This window comes from Miscanthus floridulus, chromosome 17 (genome assembly GCF_019320115.1).
Source record: "Miscanthus floridulus cultivar M001 chromosome 17, ASM1932011v1, whole genome shotgun sequence".
In the NCBI taxonomy this organism is placed as follows: domain Eukaryota; kingdom Viridiplantae; phylum Streptophyta; class Magnoliopsida; order Poales; family Poaceae; genus Miscanthus; species Miscanthus floridulus.
Window position 1 is genome coordinate 6814592 of NC_089596.1, and position 21655 is coordinate 6836246.

Below are 21655 nucleotides of genomic sequence, written 5' to 3' on the forward strand. Positions count from 1 at the left end.
CTCCGTCGAGCTCTCGCCCGCCCGCCCGGCCTCGTGATCTCAGCTGCCGTCGTCGAGCCCTGCCCGCCCAGCCTCGTCTGCCGTCGTCGAGCCCCGCCCGCCCGGCCTCGTCGTCGAACTCGCCCGCCCGCCCGGCCTAGCTCGCTGCCGTCGTCGATTATAATGTTGGATTTTTAATTGTTTTTTAGATAATACTAATAAATAATATTTAGTAGTTTAGTTAGTTTTTTAGATAGTTTTTGATATATGTTAGTTAGATTTTTTAGTTAGTTAGATTTATTAGATAATTGATATATGTTACTTAGATTTTTTAGTTAGTTAGATTTATTAGATAATTGATATATGTTAGTTAGATTGTTAGTTGATATATGTTAGTTTTTTAGATAATTTTTTAGTTAGTTAGAATTTTTAAAATGTATTATCTATTACTAGTTTATCTAATTTCATGTTAGATTTATTTAATTGGATTTAGTAATTATATATTCTATCTATATATATATATATATATATATCTAGAGAGAGATTCTATATGTGTATACATATGTACTTAATTATTTCTATATGTATATATACATGTACTTATTTTCATAAGTTGAGAGAGAGAGAAAATTGCATCTAGAGAGACATTCTATGTGTTATCACATGCATATCTAGAGATATAGACATATGCACTTATTTCTATGTGTTGAGAGAGAGAGAGAAAATATATTGTATCATTCTATGTGTATATATATACATGTACTTATTTCCATGTTTTTGGATCGAAAGTGTTTTTGATTCGATTCCAAAGCCTATACCTTATGTAATTCTTATGTTTATCCTTATGAAATATTATGTGTTATTATATTTAATTGGATTTAGTAATTCTATATGTGTTATCACATGTACTTATGTTATGTACCATAATAATTCTATCTATGTGTTATCTTGAAGATACAAATGGCTGCTCCGGATGATAACTTGAGTGATGACATAATGGCGGATATTATCAACGCCGGCACCAATGTGGATGTAGATGACACGAGTCAGTACTTTGCTGATTATGAGGATATCCTGAATATGCCGGTGGTTGAAGATCAACAAATTGTCGCGCAAGAAAATACTGGCGAGGTATATTTGATTATCTATCATCTCTTATAGATGCATGCGTACGTATATTTGTTGTTAATCGTTGTGTTTCTACTCATGTAGCCGGTCTCTGGATCTACATCAACCACCGACAAAAGTAGGAAAGTCCGAGGGCCAAAAAAGCCATTAGAGGGCCGTTTCATAATATCAGAATTCGACACCGACACCGGCAAACCATTGGGACCACATGCTCAGACATATGTCAATCAATGTGGGTTCATTGTAAGGGATAGGATCCCAGTTAGTGCTCGTGAATGGAAGCAGAAGATATCCGCTTCTAATGTTAGTTTTGTATCTGATCGTGATAAGAACCTAGCTTGGAGAGATATCACTCAGCATTTCACATTACAAGCAGATGATGCTTTGAAGGAGCTAGTGAGGGATTGGACAATGAAGAAGATGGCAACATTGTTCCAGAGTTGGAAGAAGACATTGTATAAAAAGTTTATCTTGAAGAATGCTACGCCGAATTTCAATGCTAAGGCGTTTGTCAAGTTGGAGTCCCATTGGGATGCCTTCGTAGAATACAAGACATCTCAAGACAGTGAGGAACGTGTGATGAGGAATCGGCAGAATGCCCGACAGAAGCAATACCATCATCGCATGGGATCAGGTGGTTATAGGAGTGCTATTCCCAAGTGGCAGAACCTAGAAGCAGAGATTACTGCCAAGGGAATCATACCTGAAACAATAGAAAAGAACTGGCCTCAACGCGCGAAGAATTGGTTCTACGCTCATGGGGGAAGCCTAGACCCAGACACTAGCAAGCTAATTTTCGGCCAAAAAATTGAGAGAGCAACACAGAGACTAGCTCGTGCTAGGGAAGAAGCTGATAGTGGTGTTTTCAAGCCCAACAGAGAGAAGGATGAATTAACATATGCCCTAGAGAATCCCGAACACGGTGGTCGAACAAGAGGCTATGGGGCGGTTCCGTGGCTACACGCATTCCCAGCAGACAAGGATACCTACAGAAGCCGCCAGAGAAAGAAGGATGAGGAGGCAGAACGAATTCGTGCATTGGAGCAATTTGTTGATGAGTCACGACAAGCATTGCTTGAATCACGTGAACGAGAAAAATCTCTTGAGGCAAGAATGCAGGAGGAGATCAAGAGGCAAGTGCAGCTAGCAATGAGTCAAATGCAATCGCAATCAACGCCGGGAGTCACCATTAGCCCCGTTGGTCAGATGAAAAGCAGTTGTGCTTCTACGGAGCTGCCAGTTATTCAAGACGACGCTGGGTTGCGCTTCCCTGTTGATGACATTACCGAGCCTCTAACAAAATGTGAGCTGCACATTCCAGATGGTAATGCATCAATCATGGTGGCTGTCGGGGTTGTATCTCCAATAGACCGAACGAAGACACCAAGAATCCATGGGTCAGTTATTCAACCTGGATATGCTAGCGTCTCGGTCGATAGAGTGCTCAAAGGTTACAGCAATGTTCCTCTTGACATTGAAGGCGGTGATGGGGAGAAGACACTAGGAGAAACAGAGAAGACATTTATTCAATGGCGCAAACGCTTCATCATCATTCCTGGGACGCCACCGCTTCCCCTACCTCACCCTAGGTACGAATGAAAGTGAATGAAATATTATTTTCCATTAATTTTCTATTGGCTTCAAAAATAATTGACACACAAATTGTTTTTATAGCAGGGTCTCTCCCCAGCCTAGCCTAATCATTCATTCCCCATCTCATCACAGCGTCGCGGGGGGTGAGACGACTTCATCCCCACGGCGATCGCCAACTCCTACACCGGCCCCATCGCCTCCACAACGATCTCCAACTCCTACACCGGCCCCACCGCCTCCACAACGATCTCCAACATCTCCACGCCGGTCTCCACCAACACCGGCCTCATCGCCTCCACGCCGATCTCCAACACCGCCCCCACCCCCTCCACAGCGACGCACTACAAAGACGTCTAAGGTCCCGGCGGCAAAGAAGACCCCGAGAAAAAGAGTTATTTCTCAAGAAATACTTCCTGAAAAGACTGATGAGCAAATAGCAGCTGAAGAAGACAAAAAAGTAAAAGATTTTTTTATAGATATCAAAAACAAGAGTCAAGCAAAGCTTAAGGAGAAGCCGTACTTTTACATACCACGAGATGTGCTGAGGCAGAAGGTCGATGCTCACAAGAAAAAGATGATTGAACTTCGTAAGCCTTCGCCACTATCAGACTATGATCGCTCCCTCGTAAAGTCACATGATGCAGATAAGAAAAGGAAAAGAGCATCAGGGAAGGATGTCCCACAGCTCGGACAACAGAAGCAACCAATGCAAAATCTTATTGTTGCTAATGAATATGGTTCCAACATAGAAGTCTATCGACCAGACAACTCTGGAGAAGTGTCGGTTCAAGCCCTTAATGCTTTTTTTAAAGATACTGGTTTAACCTTGGATCAATTGACGGGCAAAGCTCCAATCCAGAACCTGGAAGTTGATACCTGGAAGACTTATAAATATGGCAAAAGTCTGTACAACCCTGCGGCTCTCAATGAATTGGGTACGCAAATGTACTTGCTCAACAAGTAGTACATGCAGGCGTGTGGCAGGGGTGAGCAGTGGATCTTTGTCAGATTTAGAGACCATCATTACTTCCGTGGCGATGACATCTTACATATTAGTTTCGAAGAATTGCATCAACTATTCCACTTGGACGCTCTGGACAAATCAATCATTAGCTCCTTTTGTTTGTAAGTGATTCTTACTTTTATTTAATAAACTCACTTCCATGCGTACGTGTATATAATTATCCTCACATGTAACTTATATTTATATACAGATTCCAGATGTCAGAGCTCCAAAGAATACAAGACACCAGTGTTGGCTTCATTGATCCTTATATCGTATTCAAAACCGGTATTATTATCAAGGAGCGATGGGTATCTGGAGCACAGGAGAATATCATGATGTTCTTCATGAAGCAGCACGACAAGACAACAATACTTTTCCCGTACAACTTTGAGTAAGTGTTAATAATAATGTAGTCTACACATTTTATGTAATATCAATACAACTTATATGCATGTACGTGTGTGTATAAACCAATGCAGTTTTCACTGGATACTCATTGTCATTGAGTTAAACTCAAGTCGGTTACTAATCTTTGACTCGTTGAGAAAAGAACGGGCACTATACCAAGATATGATAGACATTATCCAGGGGTAATTTCGATCTCTCGCGCACAACTATTATTGAATAGACTTTACCATAATTTATTAACGATCGTACATTATTGGTCGCACAGGGTTTGGAAAGAGTTTATTCGGCAACATCGCAAGGATTGCAAGGCACACTTAATGTAGTTGAAATACCAGTAAGTTGTACTATATACACTTCCCCACGTGTTTAATTACTATATCGTACTTCAATTTACGTGTGAGATGATGAGAATAATCTTCTTCTCGTACAGTGGTGTTTGCGGCAGGAACCAGGTAATAACTTGTGTGGATACTACGTTTGTGAATTTATCACTGCGCACATAAGAAGAACTCCTGAAGATGTCCTCAGAGTACGTATATATCAATTTTTATTTATTTTTAAATGAATATATATACATATATGTGTATTAATACTTTTCCTTTTATTTCAAATGCAAGACTGAATGGTTGAAACGAAGGGTCATGCAAAAAGACCATCTGAAAGCAGTTCAAAGCAGGATATCTTCTAGAAAAAGTGCTAAATCCCAACGGCGAGTTCTACTTTGATCTTAAGGAATAAATGATGTAAATTAAATGTTTATTGATATCGTTATTTTCGAGAACAAGATTATGAAAGTGTTGTATATATACATATATATATATATATCTATAATATATATAGTTTCATACTTTATTCGAATATAATAATGCTCAAGATGAGAATTAGATGTAATTATATGCATGCGTGTATTTATATTAGCAACATAGAATACGTACATAAAAACATATTATATATTAAACAAATACGTGTAACTGAACTGAAAACAAATTAAACAAAAAAAAAGAAAAAGAAAAGGAACCTTTAGTCCCGGTTGGGGTTACCAACCGGGACTAAAGGGTGAACCATTAGTCCCGGTTGGTAACCCCAACCGGGACTAAAGGGTGCGCCAGGTTCGCTCGGCTGGAGGGCCTTTAGTCCCGGTTGGTGTTACCAACCGGGACTAAAGGTCCCTCTTTAATCCTGGCTCGATGACCCGGGACTGAAGGTTCCACCTTTAGTCCCGGGATCGTTGTCCCGGCGCGGTAACCGGGACTAAAGGCTGTTACCGCCCGGGACAACATGTCCATTCTGTAGTAGTGACTCCTGGCCTCTCACCGTACCCTCACTAAGAATGTGCGGGGAGAGGCCGAGGGTTTCCTGCAGTGAGAGGGGCATAGAGATGGTAGGGGACACAAGCTTTTAAGTGAAGGAATTCCGTAAGAGACGCAAGAATAAATGTGGATTAATTGCCCATTTTCTCTGTCCAAAAAAGCATGTTTCTTACATGAGTGCCCCAGGGTATTTATAGACCATACCCAAAGCTACGGTAAAATTACATTAGGGCTGCCCCTGGTGAGACAGTCGCAATACAGCGGCCAAGGGCAAGGTGGTAATCCCTCTTACCCTTGGCCGACTACCCTAACTCCCTAAGCCCTAATTGCGTTGATGGGGCCGCCACCGACTTCGTTTTGGCCTCCCTCAGCAGCTCGCGCCGAACCCTCGCCCACCCGGCGCGAGGGTTCGTCTCCTGTCCTGGCGGGACAACCCACGGCCCTCAAAGGGAACCTCCGCACATGATACCTGAAACAGAGGATAGCTAATAAGCAAAACCCTCGCGGCGGGGGTCAGCATCCGTCGCAAGGCCAGTTAGTTAAGCCAGATCGGGGGCCGAGTGCCAGGCAGGGGCTGAGCCAGGGTCGCCTTCCCCCAACAACACATCCATTTACCGAACAAGTACATATATGTAATGTCAGTGAACATCAGAATAGTCCTTATTTGAACATGTAGCTGATGAACAAATAGTGGAAGAACATAAGGTTAATCCTAGCTTAACATAGCACATACTGCCTGTGGAAAGCTATCAAACGTCGGACAAAAACTCAAAATCCACAACCGCTATGCACAGCTATTATGTTAATTTGGAGTCCAGAACGAATCAAAACTAGCACCATCAGTGCTTTACTTGGCTTCTTGCCCACAAGTTCGCTACTAACTTGCCGCCTAACACCTCTAGCTAAGAAGATCCTGAACATAATATATATATGGCAAGCATTCAGCAGCATCCTTCAAACCGATATTCTCAATGCAAAGATAATGACCAAGAGACATGAATAGTGTATGCACGCACATAAAAGTACTAGTAGAAATGCAGGTGTGACACACATGTTTATCAAGATTGAAATTAAACCCAGATATATATATGGTGCCTCACAAAACTGAAAACTGATGAAAGGTGAATGCATACTCATGGGAGATAGATGATATGAAATTGCCGAATGCCATCTAGTTGTCTCCATAGTTTAGTTGCAGATACAAGTAACTAACCACATTAACTAGGAGAAAATTAAAACCTTGCTGATCTCACTTCAAAAAAGAAATTGGAGACAAAGCTGAAAATTGATACTCCCCTAAGTGACGTAAAAATAGCAGTCTACAGGAAGGATACACATATCCCTAACAGTTTTAATATCAGAAGGAAGATGGATTTTGGGTGCTTCATGGGTGGCATGTCAATCTGTTGGCATATAAAACGTTACAATAAAGTAAATGAATGATGTAAAATCTAAAGGTGTTAAGCACAACTTCACATGTACCATTGTTCATGTGGTATTGCACAAATGTTAAAATAATATGGCTTGTTAGGATCATGCTCAGCACCTAATAAATAAACAAGAAACTAATCCCAAAATACAAAATAAAAAGGCAGAGAAATAGATAGTACCGATGTGACTTCAAACTTTGCAATATATGTTGAGTGTGACCAGAAGGCGGAAAGGATATCTAAATCTCAATTTTGAACAAATGTCTTTCAAACTAAATTGGGGAATCAGCAAACAAAATCTGGTCATTGCCCAATTCCTATCAAAGTGAAGCACTATGCCTAAGGTGAACAAAACTGTAGCTGCAAATAAAATGCACGATCTCCTCACTGCAGGTGAACATAAGTAATACATAACTTTGCTTCTGGAATTTATAAAAATTTCCAAGAATAGTAGAATCACATATTATCAAAAATATTTTTACATTGCTCGTACACATCTTATAATCATCTGCTTGGACAATCTATTTTATATATAGAACTGGTTAATGTATAGTGAATTCAGCTCTTGTGTTGGGACAAATATCTGAGTTGTCCACTGCAAACATAAAATTTATATTGAAAATGATGCATATTGTGGTACTTATACGTGAGCAGATAATAATCATCCACATATACATATAGTCATATACCTGCTTATTTCTCGATGACCTTGTGCTTTTTGCAACCATGGTTATTGATCTGCTTCACTTGTCTTTTTGCTCCTGGTCCTGTACAGAACAAGCATGTCATTTGTCAAATATATATAGCATTTTATAATTTTCTATGGTGAAAAGCTTGAATAAATATAGTTAATTCCTATCCATTAAATTATTCAATCAATTCGTTGCTTGTGTTTCCAGCAAGTATTTCAACCTGGATTAATTGTACAACAATGAACAAAAGACACCTTCTATCAGGACATATTAGGTGCTTGGATGGATATGGACATATAACTAAAGAAATGTAGCAAAAGCACCAGGTCTAAACATATATCAGGGCATATTATTTGGAAAACACAAGTGCTAGTACGACGCACGAACCAGCTAGCTAGCCTCTTTACTTTCTCATCCTCGGATAAACACGCATCACAGAAAGGACCAGGTCGAGCACATCACATCAGCCAGTCTAGAAAAAGCAAAAATGGGGGAAGCTCACCACTCAGGCAGTCACACAAAGGAGTGGATCTGTAGGAGAAGAGCCGTGTTCTTGATTACCGTGTTGGAACTATGGAAGGAGCCGTCGTCCCGGAATCCAGTGGCCGGTGGGAATTGCTCAGACAGCTGCCAGATCTGCCGCTTGGGCTGGTTCTAAACAAATCATCTGGAAGGGCGCATATGTGCACTAATAGATGTCAGATTCGAGACAAGAAGGGGAAAGAACGGGGCAGCAATGAGGAGGGCGTGGATTGGTACCTTGCCGGAATTGTAGCGGGGTGGCAAGGCGCGCGTCCTTTGGTTCTCTGCCTCTGCAATGACCTTGCCGATGGGCGATGGGAGCGCAACCAATGCTGTGGCCTGTGGGAGGAGGCGAAGAGCCGAGCCACCGCCGTTATTGGAGGACGCCGCCGCGCGCCGTCTGCATAGCACGTCGGTACCTCCATGCCTGTGGGGATGAGAGCATGGAATAGGAATAGTCGTGACTAACATGATTTATAGTATACTCCTAAGGCCCACAAATAGCACTCCACAAGTCTATCTCAAACAAATGGAAGCCTCGATTCAACTTGTACACCCTTCCACCACCTTTAAATACATTAGAGGCAATAATATTGTCAATCATGGAACTAGTTTGTAATTTGGGAAATAATTATTTAATATTTTCTAATGAAAATAATTGCTTCACCTTGTAATGACACCCAACTCATGTTGATGATGGAGCTGCATAATATTTGAGTTCAACTTTGCAAGTTTCAACACCTTCTCAGGCATCATAGTGTCTTTCTCATATGCTGAGATGTAATCACTACTGGATTCAGGTTCTTTGCCGAGTGCCTGAGGCACTCGGCAAAGCACACATGGCAAAAAATTGATCGGCAAAGCACTCTTTGCCGAGTGTATTTTATCGGGCACTCGGCAAAGAAAAACGACCGTCACTGCGCCGGTCCCGTTGACGGTCACTTTGCCGAGTGTCAACCTTGCAGGCACTCGACAAAGATTTTTTTAATTTTTTTTTTAAAATTTCTTTGCCGAGTGCCAACCCGTGAGGCGCTCGGCAAAGATTTTTTTTTAAAAAAAATTTCTTTGCCGAGTGCCAAACCGTGAGGCACTCGGCAAAGAGCTTTTATTTTTTTTGAAATTTTTTTTGCCGAGTGCCAACTCTCCAGGCACTCGGCAAAGATTTTTTATTTTTTTTTTAAAATTCTTTGCCGAGCGCCAACCCGGAAGGCACTCGGCAAAGAGCTTTTATTTTTTTTTTGAAAATTTTCTTTGCCGAGTGCCACCCCTCTAGGCACTCAGCAAAGATTTTTTATTTTTTTTTTAAAAAAATTCTTTGCCGAGCGCCAACCCGGAAGACACTTGGCAAAGAGCTTTTATTTTTTTTTTGAAAATTTTCTTTGCCGAGTGCCAACACGCCAAGCACTCGGCAAAGTTTAAATTTTTTTTTAATTTCTTTGCCGAGTGTTATAGTCACAACACTCGACAAAGCTGGAAAATCTATTTTCTGGTTGCCCATTTTGCCAGCTTTGCCGAGTGTTGTGACCATTGCGCTCGGCAAAGGGGTCCTTTGCCAAGTGCAACACTCGGCAAAGTGACCCAAAACGGCAAATTTTTTTTTGCATTTCATCATGACAAATACATTCATACAAACATATATTACATATATATCTCATCCATCACATATATATCTCATCCATCACATATATATCTCATCAATCGCATATATATCTCATCCATCACATATATATCTCATCCATCCACACATCCATCCGCCCATATGACATCCATCAAAATATATAATAATAAGTGCTCAAGTCCATCCAAATAAGTTTACAAGTCCATCAAAGTCCACAAGTGCATCACAAGTATATCACAAGTCCATCATCAAGTGAACAACAAATGTAAAAAATACAACATACACTCATCTCGGCCACTGCGACTGTGGTGAAGGCCCAGATGCATCATTCGTAGGTGCATGAGGTGGATTATTTGAACCACCGTTAGATGGAGACTGCACAAAGGAGAAATGATTGCATGTGAGACAAGATTATTTTGATAGCTAATCTAGGACGATAGAGGCCATACAAGCAAAGCACAAGCGAAAGTAAAAAACTTTGATACTCACAGGAGTAGCTGCAGCTGCAGGACGCGGAGGCGGAGGTGGAACCAACAGCCCAGGTGGCAGAGACAAGCCCATACGTTGCCCAAGCCCTTGTAGAAAATCCGTAATGTCCATCAGCCTCTGCGCCTGGGCCTGCCGCTCGGCCCGCTCGGCCTCCAGCTAGGCCCCCAGCTCCTGACGTTCCTTTATTTCTTGTTCCAGCCGGGCCTACAATATTTCACTCCAATGTTTCAGTAATGCAAAGCTAATTAAGGTGTAAAGATCAATGTATGACGAGTAAAACAGGAATAACCTCGAGTGCGTCGACCCGGTGCTGTGCAGCAGTCGGCCGTGTGTGAATGGCCGGGCTCTCGCTCGTGCTCCGTGCTCGGATCTGGGAGAGAGAGGGAGTAGAGGCCGTGTCGATGATGCCGTCGCCAAGCCAGAACCGTCCATGCTTCTTGCCTTGCCCCGCCCTCATGACGGCCTCTCCATCGAAGTCTTGGGTGCTCGGATCGTGGTCTGCCCCATGGAGCGACCTCGCCACCTCAGTGTACTCACTGATGCGGGAGTGGACGCTCGGGTTCGTGTATGCCTCGGGCGGGTCCTCCAGGTTGAAGGAGACGTCGGACGTCGCCTTGCCCTTGTGGCCCATACACCATGCCTAGAAGTCTGAGCAAGCCTGGCCACTATGTGACGCCGACTGCGAGAAAGACAGCACGATGATTAGAAATCAGACAGAACTGAGCGTGACAATAGATAAATCAATTCACGTACCCATGCTTGTTTGTATCCGGCGAGGTTGCGGCTGCCTTGATGGTGTGCTGGACCTTGCATCAGTAAACGACGGTCCCGGGCATTCCTGTGCATCTTGAAGTACTCCTCCGTGAACCACCTGTCCACCATCATCGCCCAGCACTCGGGATACGCTTGGCACCACCAGGGAATCACCTACACGTCATCAAGTATTGGACATATAAGAAGATCAAATTAAACCAACTTAATCTCAAAACGAATCAATATTGATGTTCTTCATTTACCTCAAGGTACTGCTCCCGGGTCAGCTGCATCTCTCTTGCGTCTTTCTTGGTTTTCCTCTCTCCAAGCTTCGACCCGTAGTAGGTTACGATGGCCTAGATGCGCGCCTCGTGATGCATGTCGATGATGAGTTTTTTACAGGCTTTGGTAGTCGCCTGCTCCGCCCTGGCCTCAAATCCCTCCTCGCATCTGTAATAAGTCTGCATACAAAAGCGATGTATCCATTCATTATTTCAAGAAAAGTCCAATGAATGCGACGTATTGAGCAATGTTGTGCAAGGGAGACTTACCCAAAACTCTGCCTTCACCCGCGCCGCCTTGTTGGGGTACTCTGCATCGGAGGCGACGACGTAGTGGTCAAATGAGTAGGCTGGCTCCGTCTTCGATGCGTACGTGACAATGCCGGGGAAGTGCTGCCTGCACAGAAGACCCAGGATGCCGTTGACTAGCCGTGCGCTACCACCCGACACAACCACCCAGTTCCTGCACAAGTAATTAACAAAAATTATTAGTTTTTTTTCATCATATCATATGAAGTAGTGGTGATAACATATACAGTTACTTACTTTTGTCTTTCGGGGCGAATCACTGGGCGTTGGTGATGAAGCGGAATCTGTGGGAGGCTCACGGGACCCTCGCAAGTAGACACTCGAAGAGGAGTTGGAGGAAGCGGAACCCGTGCCTGCCGCCTCGCCCCCCCCCCCTCCTCCTCCTCCTCCTCCTCCTCCTCCGTCTCCTGAACCAACTCCTCATCTAACTCATCCACGGGCGCCACCTCCTCCTGCGGCTGGCGGTCCTCCTCACATGGCGTGGGAGGAGACGGCCCCCTCCTACGGCTAGCGGTCCTCCTCCTCCTATTCGATCCCTCCGCCGCCCCCCTCCTGCGACCGGCGTGGTCTTTGGTAAATCGAGTTCACAGACCTATGACAGTCGCCCGCCATCTTTGTTCAATCACCTGCAATAAAAAAGAAAACAAGACGTAATTAGAAATAGGTGCAAAAATAAACAAAACATAATTACAAAAAACATAGTATTACATGTATTAGAAATATATGCAAAAATAAACAAAACATAATTACAAAAAAACATAATATTACATGTATTAGAAATAATCTTCATGATTGAAATTAGCTGGATCATAGGTCTCGTCATCACTATCAACATTGTCCAACTCATCAACACTATCCGAAGGAGGAATGTTGTCTTCATTGTCATTGCCGAAATGTAATCGCTCAAGCATTTGTATGTCCTTCAGATTTCGCACCTCGTCTCCAGCGTCCTCGTCATCATCCCTTTCATTATCTACTTCCATTCCTATCTCTTCGATTAAGTCTATGTCAAACCTCCCTTGTAGCCCATCTTCTTGATAGAACTCTCCATCATATGTGTTTGGGTTGAAGTTGTAATCTTCATCGTTTGGGACAGGTAGTTTACCGTGTGGCGATACCTTGTGCACAATAGACCAACCCTTAAGATGCTCGGCGTCTTTGCACGCGTATGACGTATAATAAACCTGGACGGCCTGTTGAGCCACAATGTAAACATCTTTTCCTGGATAGACGGAATCCTGTCGAATCTCGACTAGCCTAAGCTTAGGGGTCCGTCTCATTACACTAGGATGAAACCAGTGGCATTTGAATATGACAGGAGTAAGAGGTTTGGAACCATAAAATGATAGTTCGTAGATTTCTTCAATTCTTCCATAATAGTCGAGTCCATCAGTGCCGGGCGTAACAACTCCGCTGTTTGTGGTTTGTCGATTGGGTCGACTCTGCTCGTAGCTTGCTGTGTGAAAACGATATCCATTCATGTCATAACCGGTAAATGACTTGACCCTAACGGCACAACCGTTTGCAACCTGTCTTAACTCATCACTTATAGGCGCATCAGTTTGGGCTTTCTGTTTGAACCAACAAATGAAATCAGGGCTCCCTGGTCCCGCACCCCGTGAAAGAAGGGTATCATTTTCTTGCGGGGTAGGTTGCCTTGATCCATGCCAGGATTGACGAAGAAATTCCCTGTACCAACGAGAAACAAGGGGGTTGGACGACGAAACAAGGACATACGGCGAAATGAAACAAGTTCGTTTAGAACTTACCGAATGAACGGTTGCACCTCGACAAGGTTGGTCAACACATATAGCATGATACTGCACCACTCTTCATTTTTCAATTGCTTAGTGGTCGATGCACTTGCGCTTCCAAGTTGCCCTTGGAAAAGGTTGAGGTTCGATTCATTTTCGCCAGCATTGTAACGAAGGGGTGGATTATGAATGTTAGGAAGTTTCTCAGTGTAGTATTTCTCTGTGAAGTTCGACACCTCCTCTAGAATGTATGCCTCTACAATGGAAGCCTCAATTCTGGCTTTATTTCTACATTTTTTGCGAAGAGTCTTCAGACATCTCTCGATTGGATAGCACCAACGGTTCTGCACGAGCCCCCCCATCCGTGCCTCATACGGGAGGTGCACAATCAAATGCTGCATCGACAAGAAACAGGCGGGTGGAAAGATCTTCTCCAACTTATAGAGCAACACGGGTGCCGCTTTTTCCAAGTCATCAATGACGGTCCGAGAGAGCTCCTTGGCACAAAGCTGGCGGAATAAGTAGCTTAACTCTACCAGCACTTGCCAGACATGCTCCGGGACATAGCCTCGAACCATCCCCGGAAGAAGCCGCTCAATCCATATGTGGTAGTCATGACTCTTCATCCTGTTGACTCGCAGAGTGCCTAAGTTAACTCCCCTCTTTAGATTCGCTGCATACCCATCAGGGAACATTAGCTTCTTGATCCATTCAAGTACTTCCCTCCTTTGGTCCTTTTTCAAGACAAAATCGGCCTTAGGCCTTCTCCAGGTCTTGCCACGACTAGGAGGTTGCATCTCTTGATTTGGTCTATCGCACAACGTTGCTAGGCCTACTCTAGCCTTTGGGTTGTCCTTAGACTTTTCAGTGTCCATGAGTGTTGCCCAAAGTGCCTCGGCGACATTCTTTTTAGTGTGCATTACATCAATGTTATGTGGTAGAAGAAGGTCATTGAAATAGGGGAGCCTCGTCATGCCCGAGATATGAGTCCACATATGCTGCTCACCATATCCCACAAAACCACCTTCTTCATTGGGCACGAGAGCACCTATCTGAGCATGAACCTCAGCACCATTCATCATCCACGGTGCAGGGTTTGTCACTTTGACGCCTTTCATAAAGTTCTTGATGTCTTGTCTGAATGGATGGTCAAGAGGTAGGAATTGACGATGTCTATCAAACGACGAATACTTGCCACCCTTCTGCAACCAAATAAACCTCACACCTTCCTTGCATATTGGACATGGGAACTTCCCGTGAACACACCAGGCGCAGAATATCCCATACGCCAGGAAGTCATGCAGGGAGTAGTGGTACCAAACGTGCATTTTGAAGGTTGTCTTTGTAGCTCGATCGTATGTCCATACCCCTTCGTCCCAAGCACGGACCAATTAATCAAACACAGGCTCCATGAACACACCCATATTACTCCCTGGGTGTCCAGGAATTATCAATGACAAGAATACGTTATGTCGTTGAAAGGAGACACCGGGGGGGAGATTAAGGGGGATAACAAAGATGGGCCAACATGTGTATGGGGTAGCCATCATTCCATAAGGATTGAACCCATCTGTTGCCAATGCGACACGTACATTACGAGCCTCATCTGCTTTGTCACAATGTTTGTCATTAAAGCGGATCCAAGCTTCACCATTGGATGGATGTACCATCTTGTCAGGATTGTACCGTTTGCCATTTTTGTGCCATGTCATCTGTTTCGTAGATTCCTCGGTCATGTATAGCCGTTGGATCCTCGGTAGGAACGGAAGGTACCGTAAGATTTTCATGGGGATCGTAAGTTGCCTCTTCTGGCCATCATCAGAGTCTACCTCTAGGTACCTAGAGGATTTACACTTTGGACAGAACTTTGCATGCTCGTGTTCTTTCCTAAATAGGACGCACCCTTTCGGACAAGCATGTATCTGCTCATACGGCATCTTAAGTGCTCGAAGGAGTTTCTGTGACTCGTACATGCTCTTTGGCAGAATGTGGCCCTCCGAAAGCAAGGTGCCAATCACGGCCGACATCTTATCGAAGCCAGGTCGACTTAAGTTTAACTCGGACTTCAACCCCATTAAGCGTCCAATGGCATCCAGTTGAGACATCGTTGACCGATCGTGAAGGGGTTTCTATGCCGAGTCCATCATATCGTAGAACGCCTGTGCGGCTGCTTCCATCTCCTCCTTCTCACGTCCCTCATCAAACTGTCCTTGGTGAAAGTCATCTAACATGTCTGCTACCCCAGCATCAGCATCAAAAGCCTCCACCTATGGTCTCACCACCTCCTCTCTCATACGATGGGCTTCACCATGGTGGACCCACCGGGTGTAGTCCGGCGTAAATCCATTCTTCACAAGATGTTTACCCATTTCCACCTTGTTTACCCTTCTTCTATTTCCACATTTGCTACAGGGACACAAAACTAGGCAATGTCCTTTAGCAGCGTTGCCAAATGCACTGTTTAAGAAAGCATCGGTCTTGTTCATCCATTCCGTGGTGTAATCACTCTGACTTCTCTAGCCCGTGCACATCCACTGACGGTCATCCATCCTCTAACATATGTATCGGCGAGTAATGTAACCATCAATTGCATCTGCATGGTGTTCCTACTGTCTAATAGGTGAGGATAGGTCCTAATCCCACCCGTAGATGCGTAGATGAGGTTAGTTTCCATGTTCTACTCCTATCCGAGATAGAATTTCGGCAGCACCTCCCCGCTGTTCTCCAGATACACGTCCTGCCAAAGAAGAGTGTGTATCCGGAGAACAGCAGGGAGGTGATGCCGAAACTCTGTCTCGGACTAGAGCAGAACATGGAAACTAACCCATCTAGGCATCCGCGGGCTATCCAAAAAGCGTGGACAATCCGAAATAGATACGGTCATAGATATGCAAAGATCTGCATACCTCCAACCGTATCTCTTTCGAACGGGAGACGCCTAACTGGGTTACGCGATCTACGACAATAATACGAAAAGAGGGGTTATACCTAGGGTGGCGACGGAGTCAAGCTAGCGGGACCATGGCGGGTCGGTGAAGTGGCGAGATGACGCGGTGCAAGCAGACCGACACGGTGGCGAGAACTCCGACTCAACTCTGACGGGCTCTTCTCTACAAAAATGGAACAAAATACTGTCATTTACAAAAAAAATCGGCAGAACCTTCCCTGCACGGTGAGGTTTCTAAAACCTATAAAAAACAACGGCACGATGGCCGACAAGCACATATGGCTCAATAGAAGCCATGTAGTTTGGATATCAATCCATGCAGAAGAATATATCCAAGTAGTACTACTACTTTCACTATTGCTACTACTACTACCATTGGTTCTTCTACTACTACCACTATTGCTACAACTACTACCATTAGTTGTACTACTACTACTACCACTACTTCTACTACTACTACCACTAATTCTACTACTAATACTACCACTAGTTGTACTAATACTACCACTAGTACAACTAATACTACTACAACTACCACTACCTCGACAATAATAAGTGAGAAGGCATACCTGACGGGCGACGGGGTAGGGGCGGGCGGAGTCGGGGACGGGGTCGAGCACGGACGGCGTCGGGGCGGGTGGTCCACGGGGCGCGCCCAGGGTCAGGGCGGCGCGGCCGGGGGAAGGGACAGCCGGGGGACCGCGCGGCGCGCGGGCGGGGGCTGGGGACGGGCGGCGCGCTGGGGGGCAGGGCCGAGTCGGCGCACGGCGCGGCCGGCGGCAGGGCGCGGGCAGGGAGGCGTGGGCGCGTGGGAAGTGGATGCGGGCGGTATGGCGGCGGGCGTGCGCGTGGGCACGGGCGAGTGCAGGCAGGCGGGCGGGCAGGCATGCTGCGGGCGGTCCGCGGGCGGGCGGCCGGTGGAGGCGTGGGCGAGCCTGGATTGTTTGTGGCGCCGGCGCGCGGAGTTGGATGCAGGGGCGGGCAGGCGTGGGCGCGGGGTGTCTGGCTATGACTGCCCTGGCCGGGCCCAAAAACCGCTAAGTCCACGGCTTTGCCGAGTGCCGGATCAGGGAGGCACTCGGCAAAGATTTGTTTTTTTTTGTTTTTAATTTCTTTGCCGAGTGCCCCAGATCTAGCTCTCGGCAAAGATTTAATTTTTTTTAAAATTCTTTGCCGAGCGTCTCAGATCTGGTGCTCGGCAAAGAAATTTTTTTTATTTTTAAAATACTTTTACAAACCACGACATTTGTAAGCATCGTACGTGACAACGTGCACGAAATCTTCTGAAATTTTTATCATAGTCTCCACATATGATATCACGACATCTCAACAAGTTTCATGATTTTCGGACTTCGTTTGCTTTTTATAGAATTTATAAACACTTCACACGCAATTTCGCGGACATGTTTCGTGAACAAGATATCCGAAATTTCGGGTCCGTTCCTGGATACGGCCTCTCACAACACTCACTAACATGACTATCAATTTTCGAATCATTAAACTCCATTATTCGTACCACGTGCAGTTCAAATTTCTAATTTCCGGAAAAATTCAAGTAAACGAAATAAAGTAACTAAATATAACAAAAAGCCACAAAAAATCCCCAAATTGTAACTAGGAGTTCCTTGTGCTTTAAAAAGGCTGCACAAAAAAATTGGAGGCCAAAAACAAAAAAACTTTGCCGAGTGCCGGGGCATGGCACTCGACAAAGGGCGTCTTTGCCGAGTGCCAGCCATCAGGCACTCGGCAAAGAATGTTTTAAATTTTTTTTAAAAAATTTCCTCTTTGCCGAGTGCATGCACAGGAGCACTCGGCAAAGAAATAATAATAAAAAAATTTAATCTTTGTCGAGTGCTGTCCCGGGGGCACTCGGCAAAGTATTTTAAAAATAAAAAATTTTCTTTGCCGAGCGCCAGATCTGAGACGCTCGGCAAAGAATTTAAAAAAAATTAAATGTTTGCCAAGTGCCAGATCTGGGGCACTCGGCAAAGAAATTAAAAACAAAAAAAAACAAATCTTTGTCGAGTGCCTAACTGCAGGCGCTCGGCAAAGAAGGCCGTGACCGGACGCCGTTTTCACAGACAGCCTATGCCGAGTGTAGAGATTTTGCCGAGAGTCTGGCACTCGGCAAAGAAGTCCTTTGCCGAGTGCCCGTGTTTGCCGAGTGCCCAGCACTCGGCAAAGAAATCTTAATCTTTGCCGAGTGCAGCACTCGGCAAAGAAGGTCTTTGCCGAGTGCCCGATTTTTGACACTCAGCAAAGAATTTTGCATTCGGCAAAGTCTTTGTTTCGAGTAGTGAATACTTCAACTCGTAAATTATAACCCTTCTAGGGAGGGGGATCTCAAGTGCAGATTTTATTTCACCTGCTAATATGAATCCTCCATGTAGGGCATCATTGTTTCTAAGTGCTTTTGGCTGAATAGTATGGCCTGGTCAACTATTATCTCTCCATGGGTCCTCAGATGCGCAGCATTGTAAAGGTTCAGTAGGTTTTTAGGACTGTCTGCAATAAAACTTCCCTCTTCATCTTTGAACCTCACAAACACATCTGGAATATGACATAGAATTTGTCAAAATATCAGCTGCTTTTTAGAACTAGAAGAAAGTATAGCATGCTTTCAAAAACAATTTTCATATTTGAGCTATAAAGATTAGACATAACGTTGCCACAGTCCATGCGCTGTAGCACCACATGCCCAGCATATCTTCTTGTTATTTTATCACATTTTAGACATGCCTGTCTGCTTCATCGGTTCTGACAAATAATGCTACTCGTCGGTCCAGTCTTATAGTCTCACGTGGCACGGTCTCCGAAATTAGATTTTGACCATTTTTTATTTTATATATAGTTTATGATTATAAACTTATGATTATTGATAGTACATACATTTTATTACATTAGATATATGCCCGTACGTTGCACCGAGGTCACAATTTTTTGAATTGAACGTTACTAATCGGACATAGAGACATGAGCTACAAGGACTTTGTATTGGACGTGGACAAGTGGATCTTGGTCTTCGGATCATAACTAGGTAGGACGCGGACATGTGAGCTCAGTGTAGTACGATTTGTATTGGACAGGGATGTGCCCGTGCGTTGTAACGGTAAAAAATAATACCACTAAGTGTAAATGACTCGGTCACATACCTGCACTGTGATCGTCCTATCCATGCACCACTCCAACAATGTTTTTCCATTAAAAAATCTTAACACAAGAGATTATCTGTAAACACATGCTTGGCTTGGTAAGAATTTTAACACAATATAAGACATCTCGTACATATTTTTGTGCTCCCGTTTAACATTAGGAGAATCATCTAGTTTTATAAAAAGATCATATAGGCATAGACGTCCTCCTCTTCCGGCCGTATGCTAGAGGACTCCTCATGAAGGGCAATATAATCATTCAAGGTCCATCTGTACGCTCGCAATGAAGGCTTGGCAATGGCAACGCACGGCGGCCAGTAGGATAGCAGGGTACAAGGCGAGGAGGCCTGGCAGTGGCACGGGTGCGTGACTTCGTCGGACTTCTGGCGCGGTTCGACTTGGGACTTCTGACGCAGGACATGGCTGGTAGACCGGGTGTTATACAGATAGGCGTGATTTGGTATCATTGGGTAGATGATTACTTTAGAGTCTTTTTAGGTGTAGAGAAATACAATAGTATCAAGGTTGTATTACGATAGTTAAAAATTATTGGCCGAACTATATTGGTCAAAGATTATAAAGGTTGACCGTTGACATAAGCGAAATGTCTTACAAACTAGACCGGTGGGAGTATTATTAACATAGACTATGAAACATAAATCACCTTGTATCTAATTAATATGCTAACAATGCACAAATTGTTCATTAATTGCTACCTGATGAGACCTTGTATCGATGTTTTCGCAGTAGAAAAAACCATAGAGCTACTGTCCCAAGATCATAGCCACTGACATCAGCATTCTCAATCTGTGCAAGTGCAGCACTGATCTCTTCTTCGAACAGGTGATCCAAGCATAGATGCTCCAATGCATCGATGAGGTGCAGCCTCTCTTGCAGGCTACTACTATCACTTCTCTTCTCTTGATGAGATGCATCAGTAGTAGAAGTGGTCATCATTTCGGCCACTTCTTCCTTCAGTCTGTCGACTTGTTTTGCCATCTGGTCATGAGTCTGCTGAAAACACTACATAGTTAAACTCATCATAATAATGAAATGCAACTGAAATCTAACTACCACTTCTTCAGTTCATTAATTAGTTTCAAGAATTTGGTAACTACATGTGTATACAAAGGAATGAAGGAGAGTTATATATCGGTGAACTAATAAACCTCCTGTTGTGATGAAGCTGCAGGGTTGGTGGAGCTGCCAAGGAAGAAATCTCCCCAGATGGATGGGTGGAAGATGCCGGTGTTTTGGCGCAGGCGGTAGTCACCCTCATCTTGTTGCCGTTGGTGGCATTGCAACATGATGGCATGCTGCCGCCGCGGCTGCTGCCACCTCCATGAAATGCTTGGGCATCGCCTGAGCAGCTGTGATGCAGCAGCAGGAGCTGGAGCAATATGGCATCTCCTGCTTTTGCTGCTGCACGGTTGTGGTTTGAAGTAGAAGGTGTCCATGACAGTACGTTTGTGTTTTGGGAAATGTAAGGCTCACTTGTGTCTTGTTCTCCGTACGGCAATGGTTCACATATAGGCTAGCAGCAGTGGCATCGTACAAGAGACTAGTCAGCAAATCATTTTCGTTTCACAATCAATAAACTTTGTATGTACTCCCTCCGTCCTAAAAGGATGTAATTCTAAAACAGCATCATGTTTTAGTATATCAAGTTTGACCAATTATAGATAAAAAATATAAATATTTATAATATCAAAAAATATCAGTAGATTAATTATGAAATATATTTTTATAATAAATTGATTTTAAGTCATAAATGTGAATACTATTTACTATAAATTTGGTCAAACATGAAATATTTTAACTGGCATAAATACCATAGTTACATCCTTTTCGGGACAGAGGTAGTACGTTACTTCCTCTAGATAGTAATCATTTTTAGTCCGGAAAACATTTGCAGGTATGTATATATTCAAAAATAATTGATTACTCGCTCCGATCCAAGGCCATGTTTAGTTCACTCCTAACTCCCAACTTTGGCACTATGTAAAAAGAAGATTCCCTGTCACATCAAACTTGCGGTACATGCATGGAGTACTAAATGTTGACAAAATAAAAAAACTAATTGTACAGTTTAGTTGTACTTTGCGAGACGAACGTTTTGAACCTAATTAGTCAACGATTGAACAATTATTACCAAATAAAAACAAAATGACACTGTAGCTAAACACGGCGGCGCCGGTTCGGTGCAACTAAACACGGCCCAAACCCCAATGCATGTGGCGAATAGTTTTTTTCATCATTGTGCCGAATAGTATATACTATTGCA

The 21655-nt window shown here is 43.9% G+C and overlaps 1 long non-coding RNA gene and 1 pseudogene across 1 annotated transcript; one reads left to right on the forward strand and one right to left on the reverse strand.

The window, feature by feature from the left end:
- The window catches only part of LOC136515146 (alpha-terpineol synthase, chloroplastic-like), a 31116-nt pseudogene extending 10288 nt beyond the window's left edge, over nucleotides 1-20828 (reverse strand).
- Nucleotides 2693-4292, forward strand: LOC136518498 (uncharacterized). The gene is made up of 3 exons (XR_010774521.1): nucleotides 2693-3825; nucleotides 3915-4097; nucleotides 4186-4292. It is a non-coding gene; the product is annotated as an uncharacterized lncRNA (long non-coding RNA).
- Nucleotides 20829-21655: the final 827 nt, after the last annotated feature.